We start from the raw sequence: 21,308 nt of genomic DNA, 5'->3' as shown, positions 1-21,308 counted from the left end.
AGCCTCTCCTGAGTTAACCAGTCTATACTGAGCCCTTCTTGAGTGAGCCAGTCTACCCAAAGACCCTCCTGAGTCAGCCAGTCCACATTGAGTCCTTCCCGAGTCAGCCAGTCTACACTGAGACCCTCCTGAGTCAGCCAGTCTAATGCTCAGCCCTTTCTGAGTCTGTCTATTCTAAGCCTTTCCAGAATCAGCCAGCCAGTCTATACCAGTATTTCCCTAGTCAGCCAGTCTATACTGGTCACTCCTGATTGTATATTCATATAGTAATACTTTATTATGAGGTTCAACAAACATGTATCAAGATCTTACTGTGTAAAAAAAGAACTTAACTGTGTGTTAAGGCCTCAAAAGGCTTACAATCTAACTGTACATTTAAAAATGTCTTTATGTGTCCATTGTTGTACTGACACAAACTTGCATTTGTTTCTGTTTACTGGCTATTTAATATATTTAATTTTGTTTCTAAAACTGAAATGCAAATTCCCTAGGGAACTTTTATGGCTTTTGGATTCTTCCTATGCAGCTCATTCTCATATTTGGCACATGAGGAATAGATGGACGGATGGATGGACGGATGGATGGATGTTGGTATAATTTTTCTAATGCAGAGCCTTTTTGAAATGGGATTTAGAAGTAACAGAGGGCAGTATATACCAAAACCTGGAATTTTAGAGGTGGAACTGACCTTAGAGATTATCTGCTCATATTTTTCATTTCACAAATAAGGAAACTGAGGGCCAGAGGAATTAAGTGACAAGTTGTAGGTCACTTAATTACAGGTTATGTAGTAACCTATAATTATGCAATTTGTGAACTAATGGAGATTACCACTGTCCTCTGCAAGGTGATGTTGAAAATAAAGGATAATACTTCAAATAAAACCCATCACATTAATTTAGTTATACCAAGGTGAAATAACCCCTAAAACATAACTGAATCCGATAAAATCTCTATTTGACACACAAAGTCTACTAGTGGGGGTATTAATCTTGTTCCCATGAAAGTAAATAAAGAGAGGGTGGAAGCTGGATGGAGACTAAAGGGCAGGGCTAGAATGAATGTCATATTTTTATGTGTATTTATATTTTATTTAAATTCTTAATTTTTTAAGCTACAGATGCCACCAATTCTCTTCCTCTACCATTCTGACAGTGACAGAACGAAGTGGGGGTAAGGGCGTCTCTCTCCATTTTGTTTTAGAGATTTTACTTCACCAAGAATTAAGGACCACCAGCCATCTGCATCTTCAATAGTTTAATTAGACGGCTCTCCTCTTTAAAATGGACTGAAACGGAAGGACTAATAGAAGTGGTTTGGGAGCATCAAGTCCTTGGAAGGAGCACAGGTCTGTTCAATGGATAGTGGGATTTTCAGACAATGAGGTCAAGAGAGACAGAAGAAGCTGATGGGAGAAGGTTATGGAAGGGAGACTATTAAGTGCATTAAAGACAAACTGTGAGAAAGTCAAACTTACCTCCTTTGCAAACTTGATCAAGGCTCAACCCGGCCCTGGGCTCTCACAGGGCCATGGCACAGAGAACACTTGCTCAGCATGCCTGCCCTGACGCTGTCATTAGAAAAGCAACTCCCTCTTCCCTCCTCTTAATATTACATCCCTTTCTCTTTTAAAGGTCATCTTAAATTCTGAATATTGTCAAATAGAACCTGAACTGCAACTATTTCCTAGACCTAATCTTTTGCTGTCAGCAAGTTCAGAGGGAAAAAAAAAATCAATAAAGGGATTAGCTGTGAGTGGCAATGAATAATTACAGCAACAGTACATTGCATCCATGCTGAAGGACTAGCTGGTTGACAAATATTATGCAACCATTTAAGTGGTTACTTTTTATCAGAAAGCCTCTCCTTACCCTCTGTTCCTCAAAAGAAAAGGGAAAGAACATTTCTTCAATTAATCAAAAATGCCTTTTTTTTTTCAAAAATTTTATCCATTTTTCCATTTGACAAATTCCACTACTATCTTACCTAAGTTTTTATTAACTCTTCAGAGACAGTACAAAGTTTTATAAATTTCCAATATTAATACAACCCTTTCTCCAAGAAACTGGATTCTTAAACTGTTAGGCTGGTGAACAACATTTTCTCCTATATTTCAGAGGTTAATCAACTTATAGCAAGTAAACCTAAACCTTCCAATTTCCAGTCTGAAGTCTTATTCTCTAGACCAGTGGTTTTAAGTTTGAACATGAAAGCTCATCCATAAACTCTATGGATCTCTCGCAGAACAGTTATGCCTCAATTATCCAAAGACCACTCACTCATGCAGCACCCTTAACTAGGCAGAAGCCAGCTGAGAACCCAAAAGTACACGGAAAGAAGTTTTGAAACAAGGCAAAACACCCACATACATAAAGTCCACCTTCCGTATTCACCAGAAAGTCCCTCAGGCCCTCACTCTTGGACCTATCATTGATTCTTTTAGACAAAGTTCTAACAAACTTAATTATGTAATTTTAGAGGCCATGAAAATTACAAAATGAAGAAAAGTACTGCTAAAAGTAGGCAAGCAAACAGCAGAAACTTTGTTGATATCAAAGCAGGACACAGGTAAACCTTAAATTGAAGACATAAGATCTCAAAAGCCAGAGCAATCTGGGACCAATTCAGCACAATTATACTGAAGACATAATTGCATTACAGCAAAATCCAATACTTGACCTTATGATGATGCCTGTACATTGCCAACAATATCTTAAATAATGATTGGTACGAGCCACTTAAGAAGAAAGAAAACAGAAAAATTCCACAATCGATTCTATAATTATTACCATTAAAATTGTTTTAAGCTGTGTTTAAGTTTTAAACACAAAGCCTAAGTAATCTGGAAATTTAACCTTTGTGGCTCAGCTCATCCCTCAACAATTGTAAAACAAAACAATTAGGTATTATTACATTAAAGATAAGAGTACTAAAATGTCTATGCTTCTGTGTCTTCTCAGATGCATAATTTATTTCTGACAAGGTTTTTAAAGACAACACTTCCACTGGAATCTCTTTAAAGCCAATTCTATCCATTCAGTAGCATAAAGAATGCTTTTGTGATGGAGGACTTGTCTGATCAGAATGGTAGAGAACGACTTCCCTCACCAGCATGGTTTCATCCCCTTGTGTGAGTTGATGCCAAGCACGGTGCCAGGCCTTTTTAATCACGAACCTGATTTTCCCTTATAGATGAATCTAAGGCAAAAGAAAAGAGTGGGAGTTATTTTTAAAAGCCTGGAAACCTAATAGGGCAAGCCCAAGGTGTGATGCAAATGCCACCAGAGGGTCACAAAGGTCACACAATGCTCACATATCCACGGCAAGCATGGACTATCCACCCAGCGCTAGCAAGAGGTTGGTTGGGGCTCACAGTCCCAAGAAAAATATTCCAGGATTAAGGCAGGATTTGTCAAGATTATACATTTTTCATGTGAGATAAGCCATCTTCTTTGGTATCTCTATCTCCCCAATCACGAACACAGTCCAATCTTTAAGCCCTGATTCAAATATTTGTCTTTAATAAAGCTTTCTTCAAAATCCCAGTGTGGGGCGGGGTCAAGTGGTCAAGTGGGACACAGGAAGTGAGTGACCGATTTTTCTGTTTCCAAAATATTTTGTGTGTTACTCATTCAATTAAATCAGGAAGCATTTGCTTAGCTCGTCAGGCATAGTGCTAGCCATTTGGTTTAAAAATTCACACGTTATTGACTGCAAGGAGCTTCCAGTCTACCTTACAGCACTGACTTCTAATATAAATTCCTTAAGAGAAAGAGCTGTGTCATGTTCATTTCTGTATCCTTAGGACCAAGTTTAATGTGTAGCAATTTGGGAGACTTAGCTAGTCACCCACTCCAAGTCTTAAAATCTTGACTTGGGCTTCAACAGTCATTTCCATGCGCATGCACACAGAACAGATCACCATCACCATACCACAATAAATTTATGCAGATCTCATCTATAACAACACCTCATGGAATATTTTAACTAGGATTTAATGAGGATAACAAAAGAATTAATTGAGAATGACTATTTTTGCTTTGGGATGGAACTTACATATAATTATGTACAGCAAACTAGAAGTAATGCATCTTAAGCATCTAATAATCGCTAATTCCTCCCCCTTAACCCACTGAGGCTAGGTAACTGTTTCTGTTCTCATTAATTCCTGTTACATCTTCTCTCAGATCCTGGTCTTTGGCATTCTGTGCTACTGTGAAGTGGCCGAGTCCTCACCAGTTATTTCTGAAGAGGTGCTTGCAACACAGCCGGCACCTGTTCTGGGATGGGAGGAACAGCAGCTCTTTCTTCAATGGCAAAGCCTTACAGTTCACTCTTGTTCTTTGTTCAAACAGCCCTGAACCAACCCTCTGGCCAGACCTGGTCAACTCTATGTTCTCTGGAGCTTTATCAGGTTCCTTTCTAGTAAGAAAAATATCTTGCAGCTTAAGTTCATGCTGAAAGTTATTTCCCCTTATTCTAATTCATGGGCAAAGACAGAGACTCTGCCACTTCCTACACAGAATTATTAATAGCATCCCTGACAGCAACAGTCTGGGTTTTACTCTTTAACCCAATGCCTAACTCTATGGCTGACACATAGCAACTCTTCATAAATTCTTGCAAATGGGTGAATATAGTCATTTCATGCTCACTGTCCTATGAGGTGAATCCCAGTTCTGCTACTTTACAACTCCACAACCTTGAAGAAAGTATTTAATTTCCATACACCTCAGTTTCCTCTTCTATTAAATAGCGTTATAGCATTGTTGGGAGGAATAAAGAAAAATGTGCATAAAGGAGCTACCATAGTGACGGGTGAATGATAAGCACACAAAAAACTGGTCACAATCATTATAGGCCCTAGCGCATAGTAGGTATTCAACAAATATTAGTTGCAAATGGATGCACAGACTCCAATGAGAGTTCCAGGCACACACTTCTTTTGCCCCCAACCCCTTGTTCCATTGTTAACCCTCCACTCACCACTCCATCTGAAGCTCTGTCCCCATTAGCCAACTCTCCTCTGGAACACTCAGATCACTCAAAAGACAGTATCAGGTGGGAAACTGAGACCCACCAAGGGTAGTCATGCCTCCCTGGGTCAGAATAAGTTTTGAATGCAGGAATAGCCAAGCCATAACTCTGAAATTTCAATGAGAAGAGTTTAAAGACCTTGGTTCTAGACTGACTCTATCACTTATCAGCTAAATGACCATGGCCACATTACTTAAGCTCTCAGACTTTTCCCAAGTGGTAAAATGGATTTAACAGGAGTACGTACATCACAGCATCATAGCATCATACGGGTAAAATAAGATAGCATAAGTAAAGCACTTAGAACTATCTAAGTGTCTATCAAGTAGTAAAAACACTAATTATTTTTAAATAGAAAATAGATCTATATTAAGGAACTAAGGGTACCTTAGTCTAGAAGATGAAAAAATAGAGGAATTAAACTTCAAGCATTTATTTTATTTTTGGTATGTGTGTATTTGTGTACACCTGCAACAACCACTGACCCATTCATATGTTGTAGATTAATCAATCAAAGAATGAACTAGAAAGCAACAGGTAAATGACTTTGATCAACAGATCAAAGGAATGTCAACCCACCTATGTGGCTTGGTATATACATTCCACCTGCCTCATAATCCCCAGCATCAGCTGCTCTGCAAGCTGCAGCATCTCCTTCAATATCCAACCATTGTGTTAGGACAGGAGAGGAGCCATGCTTCAAGATTTGGGGGCCCAGCACAGGACCTACAATAATCAACTAATAAGGGAAGGAAGGCTGTTAAATGAAGGCCTGACCAAAAGGGGCTGGTCCTGCCTACAGCTTAGGGATCAATTCTGTCTTAGGTAGTTCCAAGAACTTTCTCCATTAGCACATACACTTGTCTCATACCCCAAGATTTCCACCCTAGTATATGCTATGCATTGCAGCCATCCTTCCCATTCTGGGAGATCATTTGGAGCTGATAAAGAGAATTTGACACACAGTCAATTAAAGCATCAGTAAAAGCTTACTTTCATATTATTTGCAGGATGATTCCATAAATTACCCTGTTTAACCCTCATAACAACCCAGAAACAATTGACTATTTCCATTCAACAGATGAACAATAAAAGGCATACTCAGGTGAAATCTCTTACCCATGAACTCATCACTGGTCACATCCAATGTGAGAAAGAATTGAGAAGAATTACAAATATATGGCTATTACTGCAAATCACCCCCAAAATTATTTTGTTATAATGGAAGGATCTCCACCTAGGAACAATTCCACTCTAGGGAATTAATCTGACAGTTAAATGTAATCTTGGGGCTAGAAATATTACCCTTTAAGAAAAAAATTTTTAATGTAAAACTTTTTTTAAAAAAATGAAACAAGTAATATAAAATGAAAATTCTTATACAAAAATAATAAAAACTGTCCCCAGGGCCAAAATCTCATCAACAATGGAATTTTTATTTGTAACTCTTAAATTATTCCAAAAATATTCTTGTGGGAACATCAAATGCTGGTGAAGTGAAATTGCTACACTCACACTTTGTTGGTGATGGGATAAATTAAAAGCCATTTGAATAATAATATGACAATGTCTATCAAGAACCATGAAAATATTCAGTCTTTGACCTAGTAATCACACTTCAGGAAACTTACACTAAGGAAATAACCACTCCCCAAATTTTAAAGATACATGCGAAACTTTTCCCATTACATCACAACTGTACAATGGGAAAATTTTTGAAACTCAAATATTCAATGGTAAAGGAAAGCTTAAATACATGAGATATATATAATCCTTGACTGACAAATTAAAAAACATGTAGCAATATGGAAAAAATTTTTTTAATATTGAAGAAAAATCACAATTTATGCAAAAGAAATTATGTGTCCATGTGGATAAAAAGTGGAAAAAAACATAAATAATTGAAAACTACTTGATTTGTGGAACTGGTGGGATTGTTGTATAAATATCGCTAAACATTACTGGCATACCATGCAAAAGTTTAAAGAACAAAATGAGAAATTGTGCTGGAACATTAAGGTCTCTAAAAGCTCCAAATATTTCTGTGAGTTTTTGAAGACAGGACCAGCCATGGTCATCTTTAGAGCCTCTGAGTTTTTTATAAGAAACTGGACCTCAATAAATATTGAAGAGATGTTACAAACAACCACATGAATGATTCTGTGCTGTGGCCATTTGATCAGTCAGAGCATTACTCAAAAACATGTATCTAGATATTCATTATGTAAATTAGGGAGTGATCATAAAAATATCTAGGAGGAACAGCTTTTTTAAAAAAGTAGATCTGAGCAAAATCTAAGGATGAGAGGCTTTGATTGAAAATTACTAAATTTGTCTCTTCAATGAAATTTTACAAATTGCAGTCTCCAGGGCCAAGCACATGAGCATGGGGGAGCTCTAGTTCACACAATTCAATGTCTGGAAAACTTCTCCAAGGTAGGACCCCTCTCTGAAAGGAGAGGCCATGAAGTCTGCATTAAATGGAAAGTCACCAGGAGAGTGACTTGAAGCCAGAAGTCAACCAAATTGTACCAAGTCAAAGGCAGGGAATATCAGAGACCCATATTAGAGGATTAGATAGAGACCCAGTGAGGTGGGCAGTCCATCTCCACCAACAGTTAGGCAAATCACTTCTCCTTTCTGAGAATGAGACTTCTGGTCTCTGTCCTGCCCACTTCACAGGGCAGTTATGAAAATCAAATATATTATGAAAATGTACCTGAACAAGATGCATAAACTGTAAAGTACTATATGAGGGCTTGGCCACAGCAGGTTTTCAATAAATTTGGGGGCAAGCATACCTTTTATGGCTCAAATGTTCCTTCCATCATAAAAGGGTGGAAAGAAACCAAATATTGTGATTTGCAAAGAAATTTAGGGCAAATATAAGGTGGGTGTTGGCCTACGTTCAAAGGAGCAGATATTGGCATTTCCCTGGGCAGCAAGGAGCTCTCAGATAGCAAATCAACTGGCCCTCCAGGGGGTAACACCCGCAGTCTAGGGGCCTGGAACACCACCCTGCCAGGCTGAATTCTTCTACAGGGTCTTAAAGGGGCAGCAGCCTTGAAATTAGGAAGACAGCTACACTGCATTCGCTAATTATGCATTCGGAGACAGCACAGACACGAGCATGTTGTAAAAAGGTTTTCAGTTTAAGGGATTAGAAGGAAGCCCGTCATGACGGGGCATATCAGGCACCGTCTCTGATCAAAGAGAGAAAGAGTGAGGCATGTCAGAGACATAGATCCAGCCCCCATGAACATGACTAAGTGATTAAAGGCACGGATCCGCTTCAGAGTTGTCATGCCTAATAGAACCTGACCCGAAGGATGAGCAAGGAACTGGCAGGAGGACAATGAGTTTCACACACACTCAGGGAGCACTACCGCAAATGGCTTCCATGGCATGCATCTCTCTGCTGAGGGCTGTAGAGAGATTCCTGTGCTAGAGCTGCTTAGAGTTCTTCAGAGAAAGAAATGATAAATGGATACTGTGGGTCACAGAAGCATGGACGAAGAGATGATTTCTTAGGCTCTGCATTGAAGGACAAGGCACAGTACTTGTGGGCAGCTGAGGATAATGCGTCAGATCAGGGCAGAGTCCAGAGCAGCTATTGTAGGCAGGGACCTTAGATCATGTAGGTCAACTCCCTCCTTTTACAGATGAGAAGACGGCAGTCCTGAGAGGTTAAGTGACTAGCCCTTGGCCCCAAGCAAACTACTGGCTATAACCTTTAACACCATCATTCTCTAAACATGTAATTTATGTGATAGGTACAAATCCAGCAGAGTTAACATTAGACTGGAAGGAAACTGTCTGTTCCAAGGCAACCACACAATGACAAGGTAAGGAGGGTGAATGCTTGTTAAGAGCTATCCGTCAACCTCAAACTTCAGGAGGTAGCCAAGTGGTCAGACATGGGGATACTGTACTCCAGCTATAATTGCAGCATTTAGATCTCATTTGCAGGAGCAGAACCTGCTCTCTTAGTTTCTCTTTGTGATTTCCTTTCAAATCAGAAAATTCAAAGGCAAGACTTGGCAGTGATTCAGGCCTTAGTTCCTGGTGCTACATTTTGTCCTCTGAAGGAGCACACAATACATGAAATGTGGGGGTGGGGCGGGTTCTGGATCATTCCACAGGTCTTCTGGACATCAGTCCTCCACATTCCCAGAGAAGTTCCTTCTTAGCCCTTCCTGTCAGTGGCACCCACAGGATGACATAAGATGGCCCCCATCTTTGCAAAGCCTTCTAGTCCACCCCATTTTTGTGGCAGTTCCCAAAGAAGTTACTTTTTAACTTTTCTTTCCTTTTTAAAGATGAAATACATTTTTAAGAGACCAGACATGCCACACTTTCAAATGGAGACGGGGTTGTCTCCACCAGCATGTGCTGGGTGGGAACTGTGCCCAGATTCTGACATAGAGGGGAAAGTTGATTCTTCCCCACTGATAAAGTAAACCTAACAGGATACTTCATCTTTGATGACCTCTCAGTTCTGCTCTGACTGCAGTCTGTGTTTCTCACTGTCCCAGTTCCCAAAATGACTTATTGGACTTTGTCCAAGGGAGGCTTTAAATGGGAAGGATGCTGGTCCCCTCGCAGTCCCACCTACCACAGGTACAGCAGTCCAATCCTGCATACAGAGATCGTGGCAGAAACTGTCTGAATAGCCAGCCCCCTTTCTTCCTTAGTAATGGCATCCCAATTTTTAGCTCAGCATGTTGCTTCCTGGAGAAAAGACTACATTCCTCAGCCTCACTGGTAGCTAGAAATAGCCTTGTAACAATCAAAATAGCCAACAATTATGGCACCTCACTACGTGCTAAGCACAATTCTTAGCAACTTTACATGTTTTAATTCATCTAATATTCACAACAACCCTATGAGCAGGTACAGCTATTATTTTTATGGAGGAAATTGAGAAACAGAGAGGTTATATAATCTTCCCAATATGCACTGTTAATAAGTTCTAGAGCTGGGATCTGAACTCAAGCAGCCTGACTCCGGTCAAAGCTCTTCACCACTCACCACACTACACTGTGGCCAAGAAGAGCAGATGACAAGAAGCATCAATTTGTGATGTTGCATATCACCAGTGATTCAAATTAATGTTTGCTTCCTTTCACTCATTCCTCTCCTAAATCTATGAGCTCAACTTCATTTGCAGTGGAACTTACACTTATTTGTAATGTCACTGCTTGCACTCCACTGAACAATAAAAGAAAAACAAACCAAAAAAAAAGAAGAGGTTCCAGGAGATGGAGCTTAATTCCCTTCTGAGTGTGAGATGCACTTAGAGACTTGCTTCTAAAGAAGAGTATGGATGGAGAAACCTGAGTGGCACTGCCTTACCAGGTGTTGAAGGTCACATTGATACTGTACCATGAACTATGAAATGATGAGAAAGACGCTTCACCTCTGTGGAATTCTCAAAAACCCATAACCCCAGTCTAATCATGTGAACACAGAAAAACCCAAATTAAGTCACTTTCTATAAAATGCCTGGCCAGTCCTCTCTAAAAAACTGTTAAGGTCATAGAAACAAGAAAAAAACTGAGAAACTGTCACACGTTGAAGGAGACAAAGGAGCCATGAGGGCTAAGTACAATGTGGCATCCAGGACTGAATCTAGAAACTGATAAAGGAAATCAGTATAAAAATTGTTAAAATCCAAATAAAGACTGTAGTTAGATTAATAGTTTAATACCAACATCAATTTCTTTCGATAAATGTGACATGGTTATGTAGGATGCTAACATTAGGGGAAGTTTAGTAAAGGATATACAAGAGGAACTCTGTACTATCTTTATAACTTTTCTGTAAATCTACAATTATTTCAAAATTAAAAGTTTTTTAAAGGAGAAGGGCAAGTGCCTTTTTCCCTTCTTCCATTTCTTCCTTTTGCTGGCTTTTTAGATAATGATGATTGCTGGAGCTGCAGCAGCCATATTGATCAATGAGGTGATTCTGAGGTCACCTTATGGAAGGAAGTCATGCCCCGAGGATGACAGAGCCACAGGATGGAAGCCTGGACCTCTTTACACTCAATACCACCTTATCAGCCCTAACTCCCTACTTTCTACTTTTTATTTGGGGGTGAGGGAATACCAGGTGGCAGACTTTGTATAGTTTTATTTCACACAAATAAAACTTGCAAATGAACTGTCTATTCCTTTTCCTCGCCGTGCAGCCAGACATTGGGGTTGGTGACTCCGGTGGCCAGCTGCGCTGCTCTTTCCACAACGGCTTTGTGGTTCTTGGAAGAAACATTGTGAGCAATCTCAGCACAGTAAGATCCAATGCACATCTGCAGCACTACCAGCTCCTTGATATTGTGGACCAGGAACTTTCAGAAGCCACTGGGCGGCATGTTCTTTGATTTTTTGTTGCTCCCATAACCAATTTTGGGCATCAAGATACAGCCCTTGACTCTTCTCTGCACCCTACTGTCAATGCCTCTGGGTCTCCACCAGTTACTCCTAATTTTGACATATCAGTCTGACTGGTGCCAGATGAACTTCTTGGTCCTTTTCTTGACAATGTTGAGCTTCACGACGGGTCTGAGGGAAGCCACGATGCTGGGTAAGAGATGGATGCCTCCTCCATGGGCAGTACCAAGGAAGAGAAGGAGAGCCTTCCTACTCTTTTAAAAGAGTTAAAAAAAAAAAAAAAAAAAAAAAAGCCTCTATCTTATACAAGCCACTTATTTCAGGATTTTCTGTCAAATGCCGCTGAACTTAATACTTATTAATAACAACAATATAATGAAAACCTGTGTAATTTCTATTGCTGATATAAAAATTAGAATCTTATCCTTGGAATTGGTCTTAGATTTCATCTCATCCAACCTGTCATTTTTCAGACGAATAAAAGAACCAAAGAGGTCAGGGTCCCATAGGCAGCAGGAGTGGGGACACTGGAACCCAAGTCCTGTCCCAATTCATGCTTTCTTCAGTGTCTCACTGTTTGGCAAGAATCCCAAAACCAGCACTGCAGTATGAATATAACTGTACACAGAAAAACCAGGGTGAAATGCTGCAATGCAGGTTTCTCATGATTGTTGCACTCACTTGCCTATATCACTCTAACGAAAAAGTCTTGAATTTTTCATTTTTAAATCAATTACTGAACACAACATTTTATTACAATTCTGTGGATTTCATATTTTGAGTTTTACAAATGGAAAACTAATATATAAAATAATTCTATATTTATGTTTATTTGGCTCTTCTTAAAGGAGGATGTTGAAAGGAGGCTGAATATTATACCTATCAAACTATCACATTCAGGGGGGAATAAAAAGGTTTAAATAGTTATTATCACCAATTACCTAAAAAAAAAAAAAAAAAAAAAAATCCTAAGCATGTCACTTTCCCAACAGGGGTTACAAATTTCTTAGTCTATGAAATGAAAGGTTTAGTTGGAATCTGATTTCCCCTGAGTTTCCTTCTATTCTAATTATCTATATGATTCCAAAACACTAAACAATCATTCAGTTTTTACTACCTATCTATAAACAACCACGTCATTTATATATACATTTGCTTTCTTCATCAAATCTGCTTAAAACATGTTGTTTACTATCTACACAGAGAATATCAGTGAGCGGTAGATTGCTTTAATGGCCTAATTCTTCACCCTTTCCTTCATCCACACCCTTTGCCGTGTGATTTTACAGGTCCTCTCGCTAGTGAGGCAGTGTCTATTTTCCCAGCCCTCGAATCCGGACACAGCTATGTGGTTTGCTCTGACCAACAGAACATGGTAGGAAGGACACTGCGCCAGTTCCAAGCCCAGGCCTCTTTTATGTCTCCATGTGCACAACTGGTACCTCCATTATTGCTATAAAAATGACATGCTGTTTTAGTTTCCTCCGCTGCTGAGAGCAGATACCACAAAATGGGTTGGCTTTAACAATGGGAATTTATTAGTCTACAGTTTTGAGGCTGAGAAAAATGTCCAAATAAAGGCATCATCAAGCTGATGCTTTCTTCCAGAAGACTGGTTGCCGGTGATCCTTGGGTCCTCTGCCACATGGAAAGGCACTTGGCAGTGTCTTCTGGTCTCTCTCTCTTTTCCAGGCTTTGTTGCTTTCAGTTTTTTGCTTCTCTGGCTTTTCTCTCTCTCTCTATTCCTCCTGTTTGTAATGGACTCTAGTAAGTGGATTAAGACCCATCCTGAATGAGGTGGATCACACCTTAACTGAAGTAGCCTCATCAAAAGATCCTACTTGCAATGGGTCCACACCCACAGAAATGGATTAACTTTAGGAACATGCTCATCTGTGGTATGTATAGTTTCAAATCCCCACATATGCCAAAGCTACTTTGCTTTTCCTGTGAGGGGGATGAGAAACACATGAGGAACTGCTCCTGTCAAGGTGCCTCAGACACGCCTCTGCTAACCTATAGATGAATGAGTGAACCAAGCCAAAGCAGGAGAACCACACAGCAGAACCCAGAACAGATCAACTGAACCCTGAAGACACATGAGAAAAATGTCTGTTGTTCTAAGCCATTGAGGTTTTGTGGTTGTTTGTTACACAGCAAAAGCTAAATGAAACACTACCTTAAAACCTCAGTTTTGGAGGGGATCTATTTGGGGCAAGAACTGGGTATGTACATTTGCCATATAATGGTGTGCAGGAAAGGGATGTGGTTTGCCTGCGAAGTGATGGATTCACATAGCCTGCTTGGCACCACACTCACAATTAATCCTTTGCACACAAAGGGATAAGGAAGTCTACCTCCCCTGCATAAACACTCCTTTGAACTTCATTCTTGATTTCCATGAAAGCACATGCAAATGCTGAATTATCTATACAATACCACCTTTTTAAAATCATGACCTAAAAATCATTTATACCAATGCCATCTTTTTTCAGTGCCTGAATCCAACCAAACATTACCCATTTTGATTAATGAAATGAAATGCTAGGATTGGTACCATGGGAGTAATACGATTCTTTTCCAACTATGCATTGGTAAAAACCAAATTAGATGTCAACATCCTATAACGAGTTGACTATTCCTTTTATCCCCTTAGGCAGTGGTGCCAAAAGGCAAATGTGTTTAGTTAGGCAATTTTGCTTTTTTTTTAAATCATTCCACAAATACTTATTAAGCATCAACTTGACCTGTGCAAGCACTGTCCAGGTGTGAGCCCCGGGGTGTGGGCAGCAGCCCGAACCAGAGGTGCCCAGAGCATATCACATGCCAACCACAGAGCAGACAAGGTGCCAGGAAGCCCTGCAGGCCCTTCAGGGGTCAAAGGAGGACAACCGGGCCACGGAGCCCTGGGACAGCAGAAGGATGTTAAACATGAGTGGAACAAGGTGAGAGGAAAGCAGCTGAAGAGAAGGCGGGTGAACAGCTAGCAGAAGCTGCAGGAAACAGACCATCATCACATGTCAGACTCCAAACCTGAATTGGCTTCCTGACCCTGTTCTGGACTCCTCCGTGGCTCCTGTGGTGGAAAGGGAAATCCTGGGGGAGCTGGTCAAGCCCTGCAGGTGGGTAAAGGTGATTGTTGGCACCTAACTATGGGGCATCTGAAGAAATTAGCTCCTGGCAAGAGAATTCCAGCTTTGAAGCACTGGGAAGGATTCCTTCTTTTCTGCCTACACACACACACACACACACACACACAGTCATCAAGTCCTGTTAGATCGACCTCAGAAATGTCTCTCTAGCCTTCCTAGTCACTCTCTAGTCACCATGGTTAGGCCTTCACTGCCTTTTACCTATTCCACGAGAAGAGCCTCTAGGTCAGACAGGTTCCCTAGCTGCCAGATTCCCCATCCACTCAGGCCATCTTGCCCATGGTTACCAAGTAATTTTCATAAAGCTCAGTTTTGATCTTGTCACTTTTCTGCTAAGAAGCCACTGATTCCCCTCAAGGTGTAGAATAATGGCCATTCCACAAACACGGTGCTCAGGACCTTCCACTTTCTGGCCCTAAACTACTGCCAAATCACCCCAGGCACCATTTCCTGCCTTGTCCTGATCCACTTCTCTGGCTTTGTTCCTGTATTCCATTCCAGGCCTCTTCACTCCATCAGAATCCCTCTACCTTTCCAGAACTACCTCCAGTGGGTCTTTTTGTGGAGCCTTTCTGGAACTCTGTAGCTACAGGTAGCATCCCCCTCTCTCTGTCCCCTCTCTCATGTGCTTATCACCCCCTGCCATTCATTGACCATGGCCTTGGCTACTCCCATCATTTCAGTCTCATCAGAATGGATGCTCTTCGCAGCATGGCCAGTGTTTTGCTCATCGTTATAACACTGTTCCCCTTCCCTACTGCCTTATGCATAAAATAAATGCAATAAAATGTGCTGGAATCAAGGTTAAGAATTTGATCCCTTTTGTGGGTCAATTAATTTTATTAATCCCACATCCAGCCAATTTCCATCACTAATCACAAATTGAATGGACCAGAGATTATGCAGTTCAGTGCAACTCATACCCACCATGAGGAAAGCAGGGCAGAGCATAAGCCCTCTTAATAGTCAACAAGAAACACCTCTCAACTAGCAGTTATTGAGCACTATCAAGAAGCTAGCACTCTTCCAGGTGCCAGTGGTATACAGGTAGGCAAGTTCAACAACAAGTTAAAGAAGCAGACAGTGACAAAATTCATTCCAGAGAGTGATGACTGCCATTAAGGCCAAAAACAAAAAGGGAATGTTATAAACAATAACTGGCAAAAGCAGAGAGGAGGAGATGCTGTTGGAGCTGGGACCTGACTTGTGAGAAGGCACCAGCCATGCAGATGCTCTTCTGGGAGGAGAGAATTATGGGCCAATGGAAGAGTAAATGCAACAGAGCATGCTATCTTTAAGAAGGAAGCCAATACTGAGGTATTAGTGTATGTGAAGAACTGGCAGGAGATGGAGCTAGAGAGACTGGCATGCCCAGATAGGATGGAGACTCACAGGCTGTGATAAGGAGTTTGGATTTTGTGCTAAGTGAAATCAGAAGTCATTTAAGGGTGTTGAGCAGGAAAGTGACATGATTTTATTTATATTTTTAAAAACATCACTCTGGCTGCTGGTGGAGAATGGATTAGGTGGAATAGGAAGGCAAGAATCGCAACAGGGAGGCATCTGCAGCTAGAAGGTCATTATAGGAGACCTGGAGAAAGACGATGGTGGAGGCAGAGGAGATGTTGAGCTATGGTCCAAATAGGGCTGTGTCTTAGTTTCCCAGCTGCTATACCAAACACCACACGATGGGTTGTCTTCAACAACGGTGATTTATTGGCTCAATGTTTTAAAGCCAGAAGGCCTGCGTCTTTCCTTACTTCCTTCGCCAAGGTTATGGCTGGAATCCTTGCCTCAGGTGACATGACCATGTACTCTCCTTTCTCTTCTAGGTGCCTTCTTGCCTCTGGCTCCTCCCTGTGGCTTTCTCTTTATAAACCTTCCAATAATCTGAATAAGACCCAGCCTCACTCAGTTGGGCCACACCTGAACTAAAAATAACATCTTCAAGAGATTCTATTTACAATGATCTAAAATCCGACAGAGATGTGGCTCAAGACCAAGAACATCTCTAAATGTGCTATATAATTCAGTTTTCCACAGAATGTAACATGGAGAAAAGGTGGTAGGGTGGTTTCAAGTTGTATGTACCCCAGAAAAACATGTTCTTAAATTTAATCCATTCCTGTAGATGTGAATTCGCTGTAAGGAGGACCTTTGGATGAGATTACCTCAGTTAATATGTGGTCCACCTCAACTGAGATGGGTCTTAGTCCTATTCCTGGATTCCTTCATAAGCAGAATGAAATTCAGACACAGATAAAACCACAGGAAGCCAGAAGATGAACATCAACAGAACCCAGAAGAAAAGGGAGAGGCCAGGAGATGCTGTCATGTGCCTTTGCCATATGACAGATCAATAACCAAGTCCCAGAATGCCACAGACTTCAGGAAGAAAGCATTGCCTTGATGACACCTTGATTTAGACATTTTCCTAGCTTCAAACTGAACAACAAAAAAATCCCATTGTTTAATCCTACCAATTTCATGACATCTGCTTGAGCAGCCTAGGAAACTAAAGCAGGCAACTAAAGGACTGACTGGACATAGTGGTAGGAAAAAGAAGGCACTGTTGAGGACACTTGTTTTTTTGACCTGAGTACTTTGGGGAATGGTGATGTCACTTACTGAGATGGAGAAGAGCAGGGGAGATAATAGATAGGTAGATAGATAGATAGATAGATAGACAGACAGACAGACAGACAGATAGATAGATAGATAGATAGATAGACAGATAGACAGATAGATAGATAGATAGATAGATAGATAGATACAGATAGATAGATAGATATTGATAGATACAGATATATAGATATGTGGATATATATCTTTAACTAGTTCTCAAAGGTACGACAAACACTGTCAAAACTCTTTACTCCCTTTGGCATGCAGGTAGGCAGGAAGTTGGCCTGCATCTGAGAGCTGGCCAATCAGTAGCCCATTGACTTCTCAGCAGATCTTAGTGCTAAGGAAGACCCAAGGCCAGACTCCCTGCAGAGAGTGACCTTTTCCACAGATTTGGTCTCTTATCTCAAAGAGTCCTTATTAGTCCTTTTCAAATCTCATGGATAAAGAACTGCTTTTTTTAAGCATTCAACAAATATTTACTAAATACCTACCATGTCCTTAGCACCGTACTGATTTAAGGGATACAGAGATAGATCAGACAAAGACTTTGCACTCAAAGAACTCACCACAGGCATCAATTGGCAATGGGAAGCCACAGAAGGCTAAATATTAAATGGAGAAGAAAAAGTGACAGTGGTTGGCAGATGTCTGTTAGCAAAAGAAACTTTAAGAACTTGCACTGGCCTTAAAGGAAAAATGCTCTTTTGCATAGAATAAAAGAGAGGATATATCAAGCAGTGGAAACAACTTAATCAAAGGCACAGAGTCAAGAGAAAGCAAAGCCTATTAGCAGAGAAGCTAAGGGTGGGATGGAAGTGGATATAGAGGAGATGGATAAAATAATCCAGCCACGAAGAGATAAAGGTCTCAAAGATGGGAAGGAAAAGATAACTTCTTAATACCCATCATGTGCCGCACATCATGGTTAGAGCTTCACAAATGTTACCTCACTCAATTCTGAGGTGTGCAATAAAGGTCAATATCCCCATTGCACAGATGCAGAACTAGGGCTTAGCTGTAATTAGAAGTATTTTCAAATAAGACTGCTAGCTACAGAACTTGCCCTCCAGCCACTTAAGCCAGAGAGATAAATAAGTGGTGTTACTATATAGGACACACAGATGTCCTCTCTGTGTGTTGTTGTTATTGTTGCTATTGCTGCCAAGTATTTTGTTGTTGTTGTTGTTTTTTTTTTTGACTGTTTGTTTGTTGGTCAGGGGTTGTGTGTAAAAGGGCAAGAATGAAAAGATATGTTTTTCTCTGCTGTGCTTCTTGCCTTGAAATTGCTCTATAGAACCAAGAAGGCTCCTCTCATTAAGTCTACAGTAAAAGAGGAGAAAGTGTATGATCCATTTTTTCCAATTCTTCACCCCAATATGACCATGTGGCTTTGCAGTTGTCCCACAAGAGGTGGAGTATACATCCCTGCCCCAGGGATGTCCAAGTTGGCCATGTGCCTTGTTTTGGTCAATGGATTATGGGCACAAGGGGCAGTGAGCCCCAACTCACCCTAGGTCTTTTGGAAGCACTGCATGTTTCCATTCCCACAATGGCTAAGAGAAGAATATGCCTGGGGCAGTCTGCTTCTCCCAGAAAAATGAGACCCAGGTGAAGCAGACATGAACCCCACCTCCAGCTGGGAGCCAAGTCCAGCCCAGATAAGCAACATTCTGAAATGCACTAATCTACCCTAAATCCTTCATTTTTCAACAGATGCATCTGAGGTCAAGACTAGATAAATGATCTGTTGGAGTCTTAAAACCAGTTCGTAGAAATTGTGTCTCCTGATTTCTAATCTATTGCTTTTTACTATACCACCCTGTTTCATCAGTGAAATTCCCTAACGGCTACAAGAAAATAAAGGGAATCTGAGATGCCAACCAAGTAAGTAATTAAGCAGAATAGATGCAGTCAAAAGGCATGAAAGTAAGATTTAACCCAGATAATCCCTCCATAATTTAGAGTTGATCTGTGTAAAAGAGTTCCTGTTGATTTCCCAAGAGGACCTTTCCTCCTGAGCTGCAGTCATAGGGAGCATAATAGTTGAATCTATTAACCCCATCATCTTTCAAGGTGACAGTCTTTTGTACCTAAAAAAGCGTGGCCCATTTTTTCATTTTTGTATTTGTGTTTTATTACCAGGGTTTATGGTACTCAAAAATAACATTTCTTTCCCAAATGACTTCATATACTCTCCTTTGCTTCACACAGATTATGAGCCGGCTTGAGCATTACTTTAGTAATATCATTGCCTGCAACTATTGCCAAAGGTCAAAGATTCTTATCATCATGGTATATTAGGGTTGGAAGAGATCTTATCATTTTACAGATAGGAATACTGAAGGCCCAGAGACGGTAACTGATCTTCCCAAGATCACACAGCTAGTTAGTGGCATTCAATGCAATAAGTGAGGTTATCATGAAAGTTCTAGAAATACACAATAATATCAATTGTCTAAAAGAGTCATTGAAAATGAGTTACCCCATAGTTGTTAACATGCCCAATGTGAGGACTTATATCCCAAGGCTGGGGAGAGGTTAAAACACAAAAGAAAATGGCCTCGATTAACGCCTTTCTGAAGGGTCAGCAGACACAGCCCTTCCTACAGACACGGATGCCAAGGACCTCTGTAAAGCTGAAGATGCCAGGAGTCAGTTTATACCAACTCCTGAGAGCCAAGAGTTAAATTTTGTGAGCCAATTTCATACTATTGGTAGCCAAGGTGGGAATATTTATACCATGGAAATTGGCAAGTGCTACAAATCAAGGGTTTGTTGTTGATAATTTTGTTGTTGTTGTTTCTTGAGAACCAGTTTACCAGCACACCATAGGGTGCTGTCCTTCCAGAAACTGATGGTCTGTCCTAAAAGATTCCAAACTCTTAAAATCTAGAAGACTCTTCTTCTCAGACAAGGATACTCAGATTTGAAACAGACAGACAAAAGAACCACAGAGCCACAAAAAAAAAGAGCTCTTACCCAGATCCCTGTCAGAATTACAGGAATCCCACTGGCTTCATCTCAGTACTACCAGAACCTGGTTTATATTCGCCCAACTTGATCTCTCAGAATTCCAAGTCTTCTGCCTAATACCCCACATTTCCTGCTTCTTGATGCCCACATGAGCACCCTGTTGCCAGTGCTAGGTCACCTACCTCTGTCCTTTGAGCTCTTCACAGGTTGACCAAGTTGAGGTAATAAATAACAAGGAAAGCAACCCCTTTTCTTACCCAGTCTGAGCTGGAAAAGTAGACAGTTGCATTCTTGGGTCTGAGGGACCCAGGGATCCAGCTAGTTAGCAAAGAAATAGAACTATAACCATCAAGCATTCGCTATGGATCCCAGCTATGTTCCCTTTCTATGGAGAAAGCACCAGTGAGTGCCAGAAAATGCACGTGCAGAAACTGTTTCCCTGACCCAGAAGAAAAAGATGCTGAGAGAAGACCCTACTGCATAACCGTCTTAGGAGGATAGCATGACCCTCAATGAGTCAAGCCACGTTTCATCATCCATCCCAAGCCACCACTGAAGGGCATACTGCACAAAGGAGTCAGCCGTCAACATCAGTGGTTAAAGCAAAGCCTACGGTCTCTTATTCATATGGGATCAAGCCTGGCCTGGAGGACCAATTTCAGGAAGGAGGGACTCAGTAGCCCATATGGGATAAGCTGGCCTATAACAAGGTGTTGAGATTTTACAATCTGAATATGAATCAAGGGACAACTTAACTCTTGGCAACATATCTTCTATTGAGGCAGAAAGCCATTCTGGTTCTGGTATAAATTTCTTTCCCTAAAGAATTTTTCTCTTTACCCTTTACTCATATGAAAGAGGAGTTCAACCAAATCCCAACTAACCTTAGTCAACAAAAAACATCTTCTTGGAATCTCTCCTCTCACCATACTTGAAAATAAATTTGAAATGGATGGAAAAGGTAAACAGAAATGGGACATTTGTTTTTGTTCCTACACTGCATAAAAAGTGTCAGGTATAGCATAGGTACTCAATAAATGTTTGTCAAATGAATGACAATAAATGAATGAAAGCATTAGTTTTAAAGAGGAGATACATAGGTCATCCTGCATAGAACCAAAAGTAA

General features: G+C 40.7%; 1 protein-coding gene and 1 pseudogene across 1 annotated transcript in view; both read right to left on the bottom strand.

The window, feature by feature from the left end:
• Nucleotides 1-21,308, bottom strand: part of TMEM178B (transmembrane protein 178B) — a 388,508-nt gene that overhangs the window by 303,746 nt on the left and 63,454 nt on the right. The window lies entirely within an intron of this gene.
• On the bottom strand, nucleotides 11,207-12,877 carry LOC143679700 (large ribosomal subunit protein eL32 pseudogene; annotated as a pseudogene).

The sequence above is a fragment of the Tamandua tetradactyla genome, chromosome 1 (assembly GCF_023851605.1).
Source record: "Tamandua tetradactyla isolate mTamTet1 chromosome 1, mTamTet1.pri, whole genome shotgun sequence".
NCBI lineage: Eukaryota > Metazoa > Chordata > Mammalia > Pilosa > Myrmecophagidae > Tamandua > Tamandua tetradactyla.
Note: the sequence above shows the minus strand (reverse complement) of the source record. Positions and strands in the feature narration are given on the sequence as shown.